Here is a 17804-nt window from a genome sequence, read left to right as displayed (position 1 = left end):
CATAGCAACCAAAAACAAAACAAAACTAACATCTAACCCAACCCAACTCCTAATTAGATTACTTAACACCTTGCACTAAAGGCCCAGTAGAAGAAAAGCTGTGGCCATTTTCAGGAGTCAAGTTGTTTTTCTCAGCACACACAGGCATGATACTAATATTCAAACTGTCTGATGGAGAATTTAAAATAACTATGATTAAAATAGGGTAATGATTCTAATGAAAAAGTTGCAAGATCAGATAGAAAATATCATAAAATGAAAACTAAAAAATTAAGTGAAAATGCTATAAAGATTGTAAGAAAAATGTATTTGGAAAAATGCCACTGTCAGAAACTTCAGAATAGACCCAAAATACCTAGGGAAATAATTAATGAATTTCAATATGAAGTCATTAAAAATTATCCATACTGAAACGTAAAGAGAAAAAAGGAGAAAGAATAAAAACCATAACACTACCAAAAGCTATGAATCAATGTTAAACATTGTAATATATGCATAATTGTGTCTCAAAAAAAGGAGAAAAAATATTTCAATACCTAATGGATGAGGATTTTCCAAAATTATAATAAAGAGCCACCACAGATTCAAGAATCTCATAGAAAACCAAACTGGATAAGTAAGGGCACTCCACCAAAAATATCACCTAGACATATCATATTTAAACTTACACAAACAAAAGGTAAAGAAGAAAATCTTGAAGAAAGCTGTAGGGGGAAGGGGATCATTATGTAAAGGAGAAAACTGTGAGAAATACTGAATTCTCTTTGAGATTATGTAAGTCAGAGGACAATAGAATGATATAAGTAAACTGGCAAACAGTTGGGGTTACCCTGACAACACATAACCCACAATTCTGTTCCCATCAATATGAAAATAAATTGAAATGCTGAAGGAATTAAAGAAGGCATGCTGTGCAAAAAGAAAGCATAAAGGAGATGAAGTGACTACATTAATTTTATCACAATAAGTTTTAAAAATATGTTACTAAAGACAACTTATCATCACAATTAAAGTATCTATTATTATCAAGAGATTAAAAACTGTGAATACATAAGCATGTTAAAACAGACCCCAGGAATATAGTAAGCAAACACAAAGAATTAAAAGAAGAAAACAAATTTTGAGTGACTTCAATATTCCACTCTCAATGATAGATACATTTACTAGGAAAAAATCAGCAAATATATAGAAAACATGAACAACAAGAATAAATAAAAGACATATCACCAAATAGGGCATGCTAACCAACTTCTCACAACCCTCTGGGATGATGCCTGGTTTGCAACACCAAATAAGCCTCCAGAAGGTAAGGGGAATTAAGAATGTACAGCAGAGGATGGAAATGATGATTGTTCTGTTGTGGTCCTGAGAATAGCTGCAGAAGCAAGGACTAGAACCTATTCCATTAACCTTAATCTTCTAAGTACCTCAGCAAGAGAGGTTCACCGCGACCCAAGCGGAACTACTCCCAGACCTCATTGAAGTTAGTGGACTATAATTGATGTTATGATACATTGATTAGATGTCTTTTCATGCATGAATTCCCTGTGTTATCAACACACTAATTGTGAATTCTGCCCAAAGACATTTTTGCATTTAAGCCCTATTTGTGAATTGTTCCTCTGAAGAAAATTACCATGATCCACATTATTACTCCTTCCAATAGTAGCCTCACCCATGGCTTATCAAAGGAAGGGTAAAATGTCCTGGTTATGTCACTTCAACTTGAAACAATTCTGATGGGCCATATCTCCAGAGTGTTCCCAAAGGGTGCCCTTTTGGTTGGGAGTGCATTACAACTCATCTTCGTCGTTTGCTCAGTTCTTTATTTCTGTTCCTTCCACAGATGATAATCCCAGGAGAACTCCACAACAAACATTCTTCAGGCTAATGTATGTCTCAGAATCTGTTTTCTAGCACCTGGGAACCCAACTGGCCATGGTAAAGTGGAGAATTAATTTTTCTTATTTTCAATGTAGAACAGTACACCATCTTTTCTTTTTAGTGGGAACGTTCTTTTTCTTTTTGTTTTTTGACTCGTAATATTGTAACATACATTTCCTAGCCTTTATCATGTGTCAGGTCTCAGCTAATGACAGAAAATGTTTCACAATTTTCTGTACATAAGCTTTTAACATAACCATTAACTTGAAAAACTACTTATATTTCTTAGGTCTTGTCTAAGAAAGAACTTTTTCTTTGTCACTGACATTGCGTCATATTGTTTTATCAAAATTTACTTACCACATTTTTTCCATTCGTTTTAAGCCGTAGTCACACGTAAAGTCTTTTGAAATTTTGTTTTTTTCATAATGTTTTTGAAATCTACTTTCTTAATATCTTGTGTTCAAATCTGACAACTCTTTACATTACTTTACTTGTCTATTATAAACACTAAAATGAAGCAGCTTTTTTTCTATACACTTTCCACATCATAAATCCATTTTTTAAAAAAATTTTTGTCACATTAAAAAAGAATAGCAATATCCACTTTCACTTTTACTTTCAAATGGGTAAAGTACTCCTATTTTTCCATCTGCCAGTGAATTATGTCTGACAATACAAAAATTAAATATATTACATATTTCTATAATATATTAAAAGTCATGAATTCATTCAACAATTTATTTTTATTTTTATTATGAATAATTGGCCACAATTTATAATGCCTGCCATAAAAAATTTACATACTTCTTTTTATTTTTTAAGTTCTCGTATACCTATTTTTAATGAAACTGTAAACTGTCTTTTAAAAACATAAGTAGTGAAGAGAGCAAATATATGGAAAATGTGATAAACATTTTGTTTAGTTTTCCATTTATCCATTCCTTTTTTTACCAATATTTATTAAGTGCCTACTATGTGTCAAGTGCTGTTAATAGGTAATTAGGATAGAAAAGTGATGCAGAGAACAAAAAAGATAAAACTTCTGTTTCCATGGAATTTATAATCTGCTGAGGTGAGACACACAATGAACATCATAAGTAAGTGAATTATGCAAGGTGTGGATTGGCAAACTTTTCTGCAGAGGACCAGATATGATATACTTCTTTAGGCTTTGCCAGCCACGGGATCTCTCATACTTTTACAAACTGGCACTGTAGTGACAAAGCAACCCCAGACAATAGGTAAATATATGGGTATGGCTATGTGTCAATAAAATTTTATTCACAATAAGTGCTATAGAGAAATATTAAGCAGAATGAGGAAGATGGAAACTATATGTGCCATGGTCAAGGAGTAGTCACTGTAAAGGTGATAGTTGTGCAAAGACAAAGAAGATAAGGGAGGAAAGTCACTTGGATATGAAAGGAAGAATGGTCCCAAGAGTAAGAATTAGGTCAAAGATTTCTATTAATTACTAAATTGTAATGTGACCTACAAGGGTTGATATTTTCTAAATTTGCACACTAATGATTGTCCTTTTCTGTTTGTCAAAGCTAGTGTCTGTTCTGTGTCTGTGCCATGCAAGTTATTAAATATTCAGACATCACCAAAGCTTACCACATAAAAAGCATATACCTCTACTTGGGAGGCTGAGGCAGGAGAATCACTTGAACTTGAGATGTGGAAGTTGCAGTGAGCCGAGAGTCTACCACTGCACTCCAGCCTGGGCAAAAGAGTGAGACTCTGTATCAAAAAAAAAATGTGTATAAATATAAAATATGAGTTTGGAAATTTGGGAATTATAAGTTTAGTAAATAATTCATTATTGTATAATTATGTCCCATTTACATATGGACTAATTCACATATATAAAATTGACATGCTATTTACATGCTTTTAAATATTAAAAATATGAAATATTACATCAGGAATAAATTATATTCCTATTGATAACAGAATTTTCTAAGAAAGTAAGCTAAGGTGATTACAAAAACTGTTTCATTTTATTTATATATTTACTTTATTTTTATTTTATTTTCAACTTTTATTTTAGGTTCGGGGGTACACATGCAGGTTTCTTACATGCGTAAATTGTGTGTCATGGGGGTTTGGTGCACAGATTATTTCATCACTAACGTAATAAGCATAGTACTTGATGGGTAGATTTTTTATTTTTCTCTTCCTCCCACCCTCAGCTCTCAAGTAGACCTTGGTGTCTATTGTTCATTTCTTTGTGTCCATGTGTACTTGATGTTCATCTCTCAAACACAAGTGAGAACATGCAGTATTTTCTTTTCTGTTTCTAAATTAATTCACTTAGCATAATGGCCTACAGCACTATCCATGTTGCTGCATGATTTCATTCTCTTTTATGGCTGTATAGAATTCCATGGTATATATGTATCACATTTTCTTCATTCAGTTTACCTTTGATGGGCATTTAGGTATGTTCCACATCTTTGCTATTGTGAGTAGTGCTGCAGTGAACACATGTGTGCATGTGTCTTTAAAGTAGGATGATTTATGTTCCTTTAGGTATATACCCAATAATGGGATTGCTAGGTTGGAATGGTAGTTCTGTTTTAAGTTCTTTGAGAAATCTCCAAACTACTTTCCACAGTGGCTGAACTAATTTCTCTTCCCACTAGCAGTGTATAAATGTTTTCTTTTATCCATGACCTCACCAGAATCTCTTATTTTTTGACTTCTTAATATTGGCTATTCTGATTGATTGGTGTGAGATAGTATCTCACAGTGGTTTTGATTTACATTTCTCTAATGATTAGAGATGTTGAGCATTTTTTCATGTGCTTGTTGGTCATGTGTGTAACTTCTTTTGAAAAATGTCTGTTTACATCTTTGGCTCAATTTATAATGGGGTCGTTTGTTTTTTACTTGTTCATTTGTTAAAATCCTTATAAATTCTGGATATTAAGCCTTCGTTGGTTGCGTAGTTTGCAAAGGTTTTCTCCCATTCTGTAGGTTGTGTGTTTACTCTGTTCATAGTTTATTTTGCTGTGCAGAAACTTTAGTTTAATTAGTTACCTTTTGCCAATTTTGTTTTTGGTGTAATTGCATTTGACATCTTCGACATGAAGTCTTTGCCAGGGCTTATGTCTAGAATGGTGTTTTCTAGGTTTTCTTCAAGGTTTTCTATTGTTTTTGGTTTTACATTTAAGTCTTTAGTCTATCTTGAGTTGATTTTTGTGTATGGTGAAAGGAAAGGGTCCATTTTTAATCTTCTGCATATGACTAGTCATTTATTTTGCCATTAATTGAATAGGGTTCCCTTTCTTCATGGCTTGTTTTTGTTGGTTTTGTCAAAGATCAGGTGATTGTAGGTGTGAGGCTTTATTTCTGGGTTCTGTAACCTGTTTCATTGGTTTGTGTGTCTACTTTTTAAGCAGTACTATGCTGTTTTGTTTACTGTATCCTTGTAGTATAGTTTGAAGTCAGATAGTATAATGCCTTCATCTTTGTAATTTTGCTTTGGATTATCATGGCTATTTGGGTTCTCTTTTGGTTCCATTGCAGCTTATAGCTTTCAGTGAATGCTGAGAATGAGTACTCAGACAATTCCAGCTGAGCGGGGTGAGGGGCAGCTCTTCTGAGAGAGTGTCCCCCAGAATCCATCCACCAAGTATCTATTGAAAGGGCTTGCTACTACAGACATCCACCAGATGGCATTTTGTCGTCGGGTCATGAGATACATATGGCCTTGTAAAAGCAGTTAAACTACATTCTTAAGAGACTGTTTTCAGCATTCCGTATCACACACTGAGTTACTTGTCCTGTTTTCAGGGTCAAGGAGTTACAGTCTCATGCACAAACAACATACACACAGTACCTCAGTGTTTTTCTATGCCCCGACCTCAAATGCCTTGTACAGAAACTTGAATATACTGCTATGCAACCCCTTATATCCATATAAATTTTAGAATATATTTTCCTAATTCTGTGAAAAATGCCATTCGTAGTTTGATAAGAAGAGTGTTAAATCTGTACATTGGTTTGGACCGCATAGCCATTTTAACAATATTGACTCTTCCTATCCATGAGTATGGAATATTTTTCCATTTGTTTGTGTTGTTTCTGATTTCTTAATTCAGGGTTTTTAAATTCTCATTCTAGAGGTTTTTCACCTCCCTTGTTAGTTGTATTCCTCGGTATTTTAATATTGTTGTGGCTATTGTGAATGGTATTTTGTTCTTGACTTGGCTTCCAGATTGTATGTTGTTGGTGAATAGATATGCTAGTAAATTTTGCACATTGATTTTGTATCCTGAGGCATTGGTGAAGTTGTTTATCAGCTCTAGAAGCTTTTAGGCAGAAACTCTGTTTTTTTTTTTTTTTAGGTATAAAATCATTATGTATGTGAAGAAAGATAGCTTGATTTCATCTCTTCCTATTTGGATGCGTTTTATTTCTTTCTCTTGCCTGATTGCTCTGGCTAGGACATCCGGTTCTATGTTGAATAAAAGTAGCGAGAGTAATACTCTTCTTCCAGTTCTCAGAGGGAATGCTTCCAGTTTTTGCCCATTCAATATGATGTTGGCTGTGAGCTTGTCATAGATGGCGCTTGTCATATTATTTTGAAGTGTGTGTCTTCAATGCCTAGTTTATTGAGGATGTTTAATATAAAGGATGTTGAATTTTATCAGATGCTTTTTCTGCATCTATTAAAGCAATCATATGTTTTTTGCTTTTAGTTCTGTTTATGTGATGAACCATATTTATTGATTCATGTATGTTGAACCAACTTTACATCCCAGGGATAAACCCTACTTGATTGTGGTGACTTCACTTTTTGATATGCCACTGTATTCAGTTTGCTGAATACAGTATTTTCTTGAGGATTTTTGTATGTATGTTCATCAGGGAAATTGGCCTGAAGTTTTAACTTTTTCTGCTGTGTTTCTGCCAGGATTTGATATCAGGATGAGTTAGGGAGGAATCCCTTCTCCTAAATTTTTTGGAGTAGTTTCAGTAGGTTTGTTACTACCTCTTCCTTATACATCCGGTAAAATTCAGCTGTGAATCTGTCTGGTATAGGGCTTTTTCTGGTTGGTAGGCTTTTATTATTGATTCAATTTCAGAAGTCATTATTGGCCTGTTCTGTGTTTTAGTTTATTTTTAGTTCAATCTTGGGAGTTTGAATGTTTTCAGAAATTTATCCACTTCTTGTAGGTTTTCTAGTTTGTGTGCCTAGAGATGTTTGTAATAATGTCTTGTCTGAAGGTTTTTGTTTGTTTGTTTGTTTTTGTATTTCTGTGATGTCAGTGATTATGTCACCTTTATCATTTCTGATTGTGTTTATTTGTATTTTCTCCTTTTTTTTTATTAGTCTACCTACCAGTCCATCAATCTTATTTATTCTTTCAAAGAACTAACTCTGGTTTCATTGATCCTTTGTATGGGTTTTCATGTCTCCATTTCATTCAGTTCAGCTCTGATTTTGGTTATTTCTTTTCTTCTGCTAGTGTTGGAGTTGTTTATTTAGTTCTTCTAGGTGTGATGTTAGCTTGTTAATTTGAGATCTTTCTAACTTTTGAGATGGGCATTTAGTGCTAAAACTTTTCTTATGACTTTTCTTATAACACTGCTTTAGCTGTGTCCCAGAGATTCTTGTATGTTGTTTATTTGTTTTCATTGGTTTCAAAGAATTTCATGATTTCTGCTTTGTTTACCCAAAACTCATTCAGAAGCAGGTTGTTTATTTTCCATGTTATTGCATGGTTTTGAGAGATCTTCTTAGTACTTATTTCTTTGCTTACTGCACGGTGGTCCAAGATTGTGGTTGATATGTTTTTGGTTTTGTGAATTTGTTGATTTGTTTTGTGGCTGATTGTGTGGTCGATTTTAGAGTATGTATCATGTGCAGATGAGAATAATGTATATTCTGTTGTTGGGTGAAGTGTTCTGTAGACATGTGTTAGATTCATTTGGTCAAGTGCCAAGTTTAGCTCCCAGTTATCTCTGTTAGTTTTCAGCCCCAGTGATTTGTATAATACTGTCAGCAGGGTGTTGAAGTCTCCCACTATTAGTGTATAGTTATTCAAATCTCACCATAGATCCCTATGAACTTGTTTTATGAATCTGGGCGTCCCAGCGTTGAGTGCATATATATTTGGGATAGTTAATTCTTCTTGTTTAATTGAACCCTTTATCATTATGTTATGCCCTTGTTTGTCTTTTTGATCATTGTTTGTTTGAAGAAGTCTGTTTTGTCTCAAATTAGAATAGCAACACCTGCTCTTTTTTGTATTCTATTTGCTTGGTAGATTTTTATCTATTCCTTTACTTTGAGTCAATGGGTGTTACTACCTGTGAGATTGGTCCCTTAAAGATAGCATATAGTTGGGTCTTGCTTTTTTATCCAACTTGGCACTCTGTGCCTTTTAATTGGGGCATTTATTCTGTTTACATTCAAGGTTAATATTGATATGTGTGGATTTGCTTCTTTCATCTTGTTTTTAGCTGCTTATTATGCAGATTTGATTGTGTGGCTCCTTTTTTAGTGCTAATGGTCTATGTACTTAAGTGTGCTTTTGCGGTGGCTAGTAACAGTCTTTTACTTTCATGTATAGCACTCCCATAAAGATTTCTTGTAAGCAGGTCTGATGGTAACAAATTCCCTTCGCATTTGCTTGTCTGAAAGGGGTCTTATTTCTTCTTTGCTTATGAAGCTTAGTTGACTGGATATGAAATTACTGCTTAGAATTGTGTTTCTTTAAGAACACTGTGTATAAGTCTTCAATCTCTTCTGGCTTATAGGGTTTCTATTGAAAGGTCTGCTGTTAGCCTGATGGAGTTCCCTTTGTTAGAGGCCTGTCTCTAAATGCTTTTAATATTTTTTTATTTCACATTGACTTTGGGAAATCTGATGATTATGTGTCTTGGGGAAGGACATCTTGTATAGTATCTCACAGGGGTTCTCTGCCTTTTCTGAATTAGAATGCTGACCTTTCTAACAACATAGAGGAAATGTTCATTGACAATATCATCAAGTACTTTTTCCAAGTTCGTTCTTGTCTCTCCCTCTCTTTCAGGGATGCAAATAAATCCTAGGTTTGATTTCATGTATAGCACTAATCTCACATTTACACATTACATAATCTCACATTACATAATCCCCCATTTCTTGGAGGTTTTGTTCATTATTTAAATTATTTTTTCTTTATTTTTGTCTGACTGTATTGATTTGAAGAACAAGTCTTTGATCTCTGAGATTATTTCTTCAGTTTGGTCTATTCTGCTGCTAATATTTCTAATTTTATCATCGAATTCCTATAGTAAGTTTTTCAGCTCTATCGGGTTGGTTTTGTTTTTTCTCTTAAAATGGCTATTTTGTTTTTCAGCTCTTATATCATTTTACTGGATTCCTTAGATTGGGTTTCAACTTTCTCCTGAGGCTTGATTATCATTCTAATCCAGATTCTGAATTCTGTGTGTCTCATTGCAGCCATTTCAGCCTGGTCGAGAACTATTGTTGGGGAACTGGTACATCATTTGGCAATAAGAAGACACTCTGGCTTTTTGAGTTGCCAGACTTCTTGTGTTGGTTCTTTCTCATCGCTGTGGACTGATGTTCTTTTAATCTTTGAAGTTGTTGTCCTTCAGATGGGTTTTTTGTTTTGTTTTGTTTTTATATTATTTGATGTCCTTGAGAGTGGTATAAGGAGGGTTCAGTTGACTAGCTTCATTTCTGGAAGATTGTCCTGGGCCAAGGCTCAACCCAGCACTCCTGGGCTGCATGCTGTAACACTTGGGGGCTGGTACCTGCCCCATGGCTTTGTTCTCTGGCCTCTCGAGGTTGAGCACCTCCTGCCCTGGAGGGGGCAAGGTGTTCCTCAGTTGTTAACAGAAACACTCAGGTCGGGAGTACCAGCCAAAGTGTTTTATCATGGTGCTGATGAAGTGGGATCCATGCTTGTGCACATGTGTTAGTGGCAGTGGTGGCAAAGTGGAGTCAGCAGTGGGGTCCGTGCTTGTGCACATGTGTTAGTGGCAGTGGTGGTGAAGTGGGGTATGTGTGTCAGCTGGGGTGGGGCAACAGCAGAAGTTGGGTGGCAGGTCTGTGTGTGCATTCGCATCAGTAGTGGTGGTGAGGCAGGGTACAAACATGCTAGTGGAGGCAGGGTGGCAGCCATGAGGTCTGCACATGCATGTGCGGGTGGCAATGGGGCAGTGAGTTCTGTGTACCCTCTTGCACCAGCAAAGTGGTGCAGAAGTCCATGAGCAAATGCATGCTGTCAAAGCGATGGGAGGAGGCTGTGGATGGGTGGGTGCCCATCAGCAGGGACTTGTCTTTTGAATCTCTTCGATGGTTATGCTTGGTCTGCTGGCAAAGGAGCTATAATGTCAGCTGCCAAGAAACTGCCCCGCACCCCCTCAGGCATCCAAGGCTGTGCTGCAAGTGGGCATGACCAGGCAATGACCGTGTCAGAGGCCAGCACACAGTGGGGCACTGAGATTAGACTTTCCCCTCCCACAGGTAAGACCACACTGCTGTGTCCAGGTTCGACAGTCAGCAAAAGCCAATGCCCCCTAAAGGAGCATAGCAAGCCTTGGGGTATCGATGTCTTGGTCATGTTCCATGGCAGCTGTTCCCATGCCAAACCCTCTTGGCTCTACATAGGCTGGAGTCTTATCCCCAACACCTCTCCAAGCAGCTCTCCCTGTTAGCTCAAATGTCCATGGAGGTCATGGGGTCTCCTGCAGCTAGGATTCTGGAGGTCTGTGGTGAGAATGGGTCACTCCTCACCTATTTAATTCACCTCTTCCCACAGAGCCCCTGGGGGCCAGGAACCAGAGTATACCATCCTTCTTGATCGTCTGATCTCTGTGGGAGATGCTCTTCCTGGCTGCATCTAGTCATCCATCTTGGCTCCCAATCTATACATTTTATTTAAAATGCAATGAAAAAGGCTTCGAAGTTTCCTTTTCTAATTGAGATCCTTTACAATTCATTATATTCATTAATAATTTATAATTATACAATATGTTTAACATCATGAGAAATAAACTAAACATCTCTTAGGATCTTTATCAGTTTTTTAGAAAATAAGAAATAGTTTGAATTAATGTAATATAATTTCTGCTGGTATGTTTTTATTTCTTCCCTTGCATAAGGGAGGAATTTGAAGTCACTCTTTGAGACCCAGGGAGGGATTTGAAGTCACTAATTGAGACCTTGGTTTCATGATCAAATAATTATTTTTTATTTTATAGCGTCATGTAACATTGTCCAAATATTTCTTATCATTCTTGTTATCAGGTGTATGTCAAGCACTGTATTGAGGAAAAAAAACACAACAAATGTTTGGAAAAGATAGAGGCTTGTTAGTAATTTTCATAAACCTGATATAATCAGAAGCAGCATCCAAGTCTAGGTGAGACTTTTATTTTGTGTATTAATTTTAACTTTAAAATTACCAAAATGAGACTGGTTAAAATTCCATTGTACTTTAAAATTTAATTATAGAAATCAAAAGATACTTATGATGACATACAGATAATAAAAAAATAATGCAGTATATCATAAAATGCTCACCTTAAAACTGTAAATATTTTAGCTGGCTTTGATGAAAAAGATAAATTACCTGCCCTTGACATATATTCAGAAAGTGAATTGTTGTAGAAAGGTGTGAAATGTATTCTATGGTAGCAACACATTATCTGTACTTGAGCATTGAAACAATCAAATTTATTAGTGATGTTACTTTACTAGAGAGGCTTTTATACCAAATAAATTTTATTTAAATATTGAATGTATAAAAACATGGAATAATGCATAATTTAAGATGTTAGCAGAATATTCTTAAAATTTAATATCATCTTGTCCCACCCCCATTTGTGTGTCATGTGTTATTAGGGAAAGATTAGCAGTTTATAAAGTTATTCTCATAAACATGTTGATTGATACCTTATAGTTGATTAATATTTTTCATCTTCCCTCTCTGTCATATTCTCTCCTGCCAGAATTCTACCTACTATGTATAAGTAAAAATGTCCAATTCGATTGTTGACATGACTAGCAAGAGAAAAACAAATTGGACATTCACAAATCGCAGCTTCCATTCAACACTTAATTCAGATATTAATTTTTGAAGAAAATTAAAATAGAATTTTGTCAAAGCAGCTACCAGGTGGCAAACTTGAAGGATATTTGATTTTTAGAGCTCAAAATGCCTTTTAAAATGTAAGATAAAATGACTATCAAATCAAAATTATTTTTACATAAAATATATACATTCTTTGTATTGTTAGTGACAAAGAATATATACTTTTTAGTCAGATTACCTGAATTATAATGTGGATTCCAGTGCTTAATTGCCATGTAAGTTTTTACACTTTTTAAGACTCTCTGTGATTTTGTTTCATCGTCTTTAAAATGAAGTAGTAATAGTATTTTTGTTTTTTTGTTGGTTAGATTTATGGAATTAATACTGGTAGACAGGGTTGGGTACTGATTATGTGCTATGTACATGTTTAAGAGCTTTTTTTTCTGGAAATTAGGTACTATTTTAACATACTTCAGTAGTATCAATATAGAAAACTTCATTACTAATGGAAAATGGTTACAAATATATGTGATTCACGGTCACACTAAGTACAAATTTAAATATAAGTATAAATAAGGGGATGGTGTCATATTCATAATTTGTTTATCACTCTACATCTTATATAACTAGCCAGAAAGTGATGAAACTAGTGATCAGATTCTTTAAGCCTCAAGACATATATTTGTGAATACATGAATATCTGGACACATTAAATTTTCCCCACTTTAAAGAAATAACACTATCCCACCGTTTCATGTAAAATGATCACACACACATCATTCTATATTATTGTAATAACATTACCATGTCATAGAATTTGAAGGTTTTGTTAACTACACTTCATTGATAAATAAAATCTCTAAGAAGTTTGTAGCAAGTTAATGGCGAATCTAGACTAAAAATCTCTGTTGTACCCATTATACATTCATAATAATTTCATTTACACTTACTTCTAAAATTTTGTGTTGATTGCCATTTTCTGACATATTTCATGAAAATGAGAGATAAAAGGGGTTCGAATGGACATAATTTTATTATTAGAGAATAATAGAGGTTAGAATAGTAGAGGTTATATATCTTCAATATTTTAAATCAATAGAGATAGAGACTTAAATGTAGAACAGATAAAATAGAGGAATAAATGGATATGTTCTTAAGGCAGAATTATCTCAGATTCTTCTTGATCCAGCAATTTTTCAATGGGGGTTGATAGAAGAGAAAGAAGTGTAAGAGGAGGGGCAGAGAGGCAGTGTCTCCCCAGGAGGCATTTTTGACCCACACAATAAATGCATAGAATACAGTGTTGGGTGGGTGGGATCCAGAAATGTTAAACTTTTGCCAGAAACAGGGCAACTCCTAACTCGAAGTTATTGTTCCACTTAAAGTTCCAGTAATACCTCAATACTGGTAAGGGTCTTTTTCTAACGTATTTTAAGGGATATGACTATTTCATCAGTTAGGAATTGTACAAACAATATTTTACCGTATATGATGGCTTACTGTGTTCCTCAAACTATTTATCACAAGCAAGTAGAAAACTTATGAATTTGGATTAAATTTCTTCTAACTTTTTGGTAATTCAAATAACTGGCAATACCTTCTGCCATAATTTCCCCCTCTTTAGTTGAAATAAAAGAAAAACAAAGTTTACATATAGGAAAGGGTTTTATTGGAAAATTACCAGATTCTATAAAGCCATTGTCAAAATCATTTTTTAAATTTTATTATTATTATACTTTAAGTTTTAGGGTACATGTGCACAACGTGCAGGTTTGTTACATATGTATACATGTGCCATGTTGGTGTGCTACACCCATTAAAAATCATTTTTATCTGAGTTGCCTCTATCAGAGTAATGAATCAATGTGGTAGTCTATAAGTAACAGAAATCAGTCAATTCTTAAAATAAGTTAGGAACTCATACTTGTTTTAAATAATGAGATGTACATTGGGAAGTCCAGACCCAAAGTAGCCACTCAATCATATTGATTTCCCTCTTGTTTCCATATATGTGTTCTGCCATCCTTAGGCTACCATACCTGAGGTGACCTCATGGTTATGAGATAGCCGCTAGGATGCCTACCATCCCAATTGCCTTTCAGGTAGAAAAAAAAAAAAAAAGACAAAATGGCATATGCTAGTTGACTCCTCACCCCTACTTCCCTTTAAGATTCCAGTTTCATGACCTAAAACTACTGTTAAAGCTCTTTAGCCAGAAGTAAGCAGTTACAAGGCTAGTCCCACTTGTCTAGGGGGCAAGAAATTGCAGTTTTCTTTGCCAGTGCATTTCATTTCCAATAAAATCAGCTTTCTGTTGTTAAGGAAAAAGACAAGAATGGATAAAATATAGGCAAATGGCCGTTTCTGCCACAAGGATTAAGGACAATAATTAGGTAAATCAGAGTAAATGATAAAAGAAAAATGTTTGTGGAATGGGGTAAAGGAGATTAGCTTATTTGGCATGGAGTTCAAGGCCTCTGATGGCCAAGATATGTATAGACAGGCGAAGGCAGTAGCTGGGCAGGTCTGCCAATTTGTTGATATAATCCAAGCAAATAGGACATTTTGGCAGAGGAAATATTAGCTCTAGAAAAGACCGTGTTTGCTGTGCTAATGTGAGTAGTTCAATTTGGGATGATAAGGATCTGGTCATGTAATTTTATTCCCTGTGCAGCTAGTAACTTACCCATCATAATTATACTTACATCTTATTTTTTATTTTAATTTTATGTCCAGGTCCAGAGGAAACTAAAACATAACCAAATTTTTCATTCAGGAGTTATTAATAAATTTGCTATGAATTTTTGGCATGTTTTCTAAAAGTAAAATGAATTAAACACATTTCCTGAAAAATTATTTACTATCCATCCATATGTAACAATCTTGCTCAATTTCAGACATATAAATAACAAAGCCAAAAGTAAAACCCATTTCTCCTTCAAGCCAAGTCTATGTATTTACCCACTAAACTGTACCAAAATCTCTTCAGGACTTTGCTGAATCACGACATTAATGGGTATGAAATGACTAGATGAGGAAAGTGGGTCAAACTAACTGCACATGACTAGAAGCACATGGAAAACCATGTTTAAGCCTGGGCAAACATCACTATGAATGTTATTAGCAAACTGCTAAGCAACTGAGATGGAAACACGTCTTAAACTACAAATGCAGGGACCTATTAAAGAAAGAGGTTTACTTAGAAAAGAAAAAATATGTATGAAGACCGCTTGTGAAAAAGCGATCAGTATTACTTGGACTTGTCTCAAATGACAACTGAGTTTAGCTACTGATACATTAGCTTGACACTTAAAATCATCAGTGGTACCCTGGGACATCATGACTGTTTGGGGTTATGTAAGCAATCTAGATAATTATCTTTATGGAATGAACTTTGTTTATTTATAGCAAGAGTACATATAAAGGATTAGGTGTTAGGCCAACTCCTCACATTTTCACTACTTTTGACCTTATACCATTTCAATAAAATATCTAGTTGATTGGAATTTTCAGAGCTTTAGTGAGAACAGAAAGTATGCTATAAAGAGCAGTGCTTTCTTTTTTTTTTTTAGATGTTATTATTATTTATTGAATTCCTTTTGTTTTGTTTTGTTTTGTTTATTATACTTTAAGTTTTAGGGTACATGTGCACATTGTACAGGTTAGTTACAGATGTATACATGTGCCATGCTGGTGTGCTGCACCCACTAACTCGTCATCTAGCACTAGGTATATCTCCCAATGCTATCCCTCCCCCCTCCCCCCACCACACAACAGTCACCAGAGTGTGATCTTCCCCTTCCTGTGTCCATGTGATCTCATTGTTCAATTCCCACCTATGAGTGAGAATATGCGGTGTTTGGTTTTTTGTTCTTGCGATAGTTTACTGAGAATGATGATTTCCAATTTCATCCATGTCCCTACAAAGGAAACGAACTCATCATTTTTTATGGCTGCATAGTATTCCATGGTGTATATGTGCCACATTTTCTTAATCCAGTCTATCATTGTTGGACATTTCGGTTGGTTCCAAGTCTTTGATATTGTGAATAATGCCGCAATAAACATACGTATGCATGTGTCTTTATAGCAGCATGATTTATAGTCCTTTGGGTATATACCCCATAATGGGATGGCTGGGTCAAATGGTATTTCCAGTTCTAGATCCCTGAGGAATCGCCACACTGACTTCCACGATGGTTGAACTAGTTTATAGTCCCACCAACAGTGTAAAAGTGTCCCTATTTCTCCACATCCTCTCCAGCACCTGTTGTTTACTGACTTTTTAATGATCGTCATTCTAACTGGTGTGAGATGGTATCTCATTGTGGTTTTGATTTGCATTTCTCTGATGGCCAGTGATGATGAGCATTTTTTCGTGTGTTTTTTGGCTGCATAAATGTCTTCTTTTGAGAAGTGTCTGTTCATGTCCTTCGCCCACTTTTTGATGAGGTTGTTTTTTTCTTGTAAACTTGTTTCAGTTCATTGTAGATTCTGGATATTAGCCCTTTGTCAGAGGAGTAGGTTGCGAAAATTTTCTCCCATTTTGTAGGTTGCCTGTTCACTCTGATGATAGTTTCTTTTGCTGTGCAGAAGCTCTTTAGTTTAATTAGATCCCATTTGTCAATTTTGTCTTTTGTTGCCATTGCTTTTGGTGTTTTAGACATGAAGTCCTTGCTCATGCCTATGTCCTGAATGGTATTGCCTAGGTTTTCTTCTAGGGTTTTTATGGCTTTAGGTCTAACGTTTAAGTCTTTAATCCATCTTGAATTGATTTTTGTATAAGGTGTAAGGAAGGGATCCAGTTTCAGCTTTCTACATATGGCCAGCCAGTTTTCCCAGCACCATTTATTAAATAGGGAATCCTTTCCCCATTTCTTGTTTTTGTGAGGTTTGTCAAAGATCAGATGGTTGTAGATATGCGGCATTATTTCTGAGGGCTCTGTTCTGTTCCATTGGTCTATATCTCCGTTTTTGTACCAGTACCATGCTGTTTTGGTTACTGTAGCCTTGTAGTATAGTTTGAAGTCAGGTAGTGTGATGCCTCCAGCTTTGTTCTTTTGGCTTAGGATTGACTTGGCAATGCGGGCTCTTTTTTGGTTCCATATGAACTTTAAAGTAGTTTTTTCCAATTCTGTGAAGAAAGTCATTGGTAGCTTGATGGGGATGGCATTGAATCTGTAAATTACCTTGGGCAATATGGCCATTTTCATGATATTGATTCTTCCTACCCATGAGCATGGAATATTCTTCCATTTGTTTGTATCCTCTTTTATTTCATTGAGCAGCAGTTTGTAGTTCTCCTTGAAGAGGTCTTTCACATCCCTTGTAAGTTGGATTCCTAGGTATTTTATTCTCTTTGAAGCAATTGTGAATGGGAGTTCACTCATGATTTGGCTCTCTGTTTGTCTGTTATTGGTGTATAAGAATGCTTGTGATTTTTGTACATTGATTTTGTATCCTGAGACTTTGCTGAAGTTGCTTATCAGCTTAAGGAGATTTTGGGCTGAGACAATGGGGTTTTCTAGATATACAATCATGTTGTCTGCAAACAGGGACAATTTGACTTCCTCTTTTCCTAATTGAATACCCTTTATTTCCTTCTCCTGCCTAACTGCCCTGGCCAGAACTTCCAACACTACGTTGAATAGGAGTGGTGAGAGAGGGCATCCCTGTCTTGTGCCAGTTTTCAAAGGGAATGCTTCCAGTTTTTGCCCATTCAGTATGATATTGGCTGTGGGTTTGTCATAGATAGCTCTTATTATTTTGACATACGTCCCATCAATACCTAATTTATTGAGAGTTTTTAGCATGAAGGGTTGTTGAATTTTGTCAAAGGCTTTTTCTGCATCT

At 35.4% G+C, this 17804-nt stretch overlaps 1 protein-coding gene across 17 annotated transcripts in view; it reads left to right on the top strand.

Annotated features, from left to right (window-relative positions):
• LOC101154628 (protein eyes shut homolog) overlaps positions 1-17804 on the top strand; it is a 460684-nt gene that overhangs the window by 5338 nt on the left and 437542 nt on the right. For 10 of the 17 annotated variants that reach the window (XM_055391330.2, XM_055391334.1, XM_055391332.1 and 7 more), the window contains exons 2-3: positions 1847-1941; positions 11165-11279. The gene's annotated coding sequence lies outside the window, so the exon portion shown is untranslated. The remainder of the gene's footprint in view (positions 1-1846; positions 1942-11164; positions 11280-17804) is intronic. The other 7 variants (XM_055391337.2, XM_055391328.2, XM_055391331.1 and 4 more) reach the window with 1 other exon arrangement.

This window comes from Gorilla gorilla, chromosome 5, assembly GCF_029281585.2.
Source record: "Gorilla gorilla gorilla isolate KB3781 chromosome 5, NHGRI_mGorGor1-v2.1_pri, whole genome shotgun sequence".
NCBI lineage: Eukaryota > Metazoa > Chordata > Mammalia > Primates > Hominidae > Gorilla > Gorilla gorilla.
This window is presented reverse-complemented; position numbering and strand designations above follow the sequence as displayed.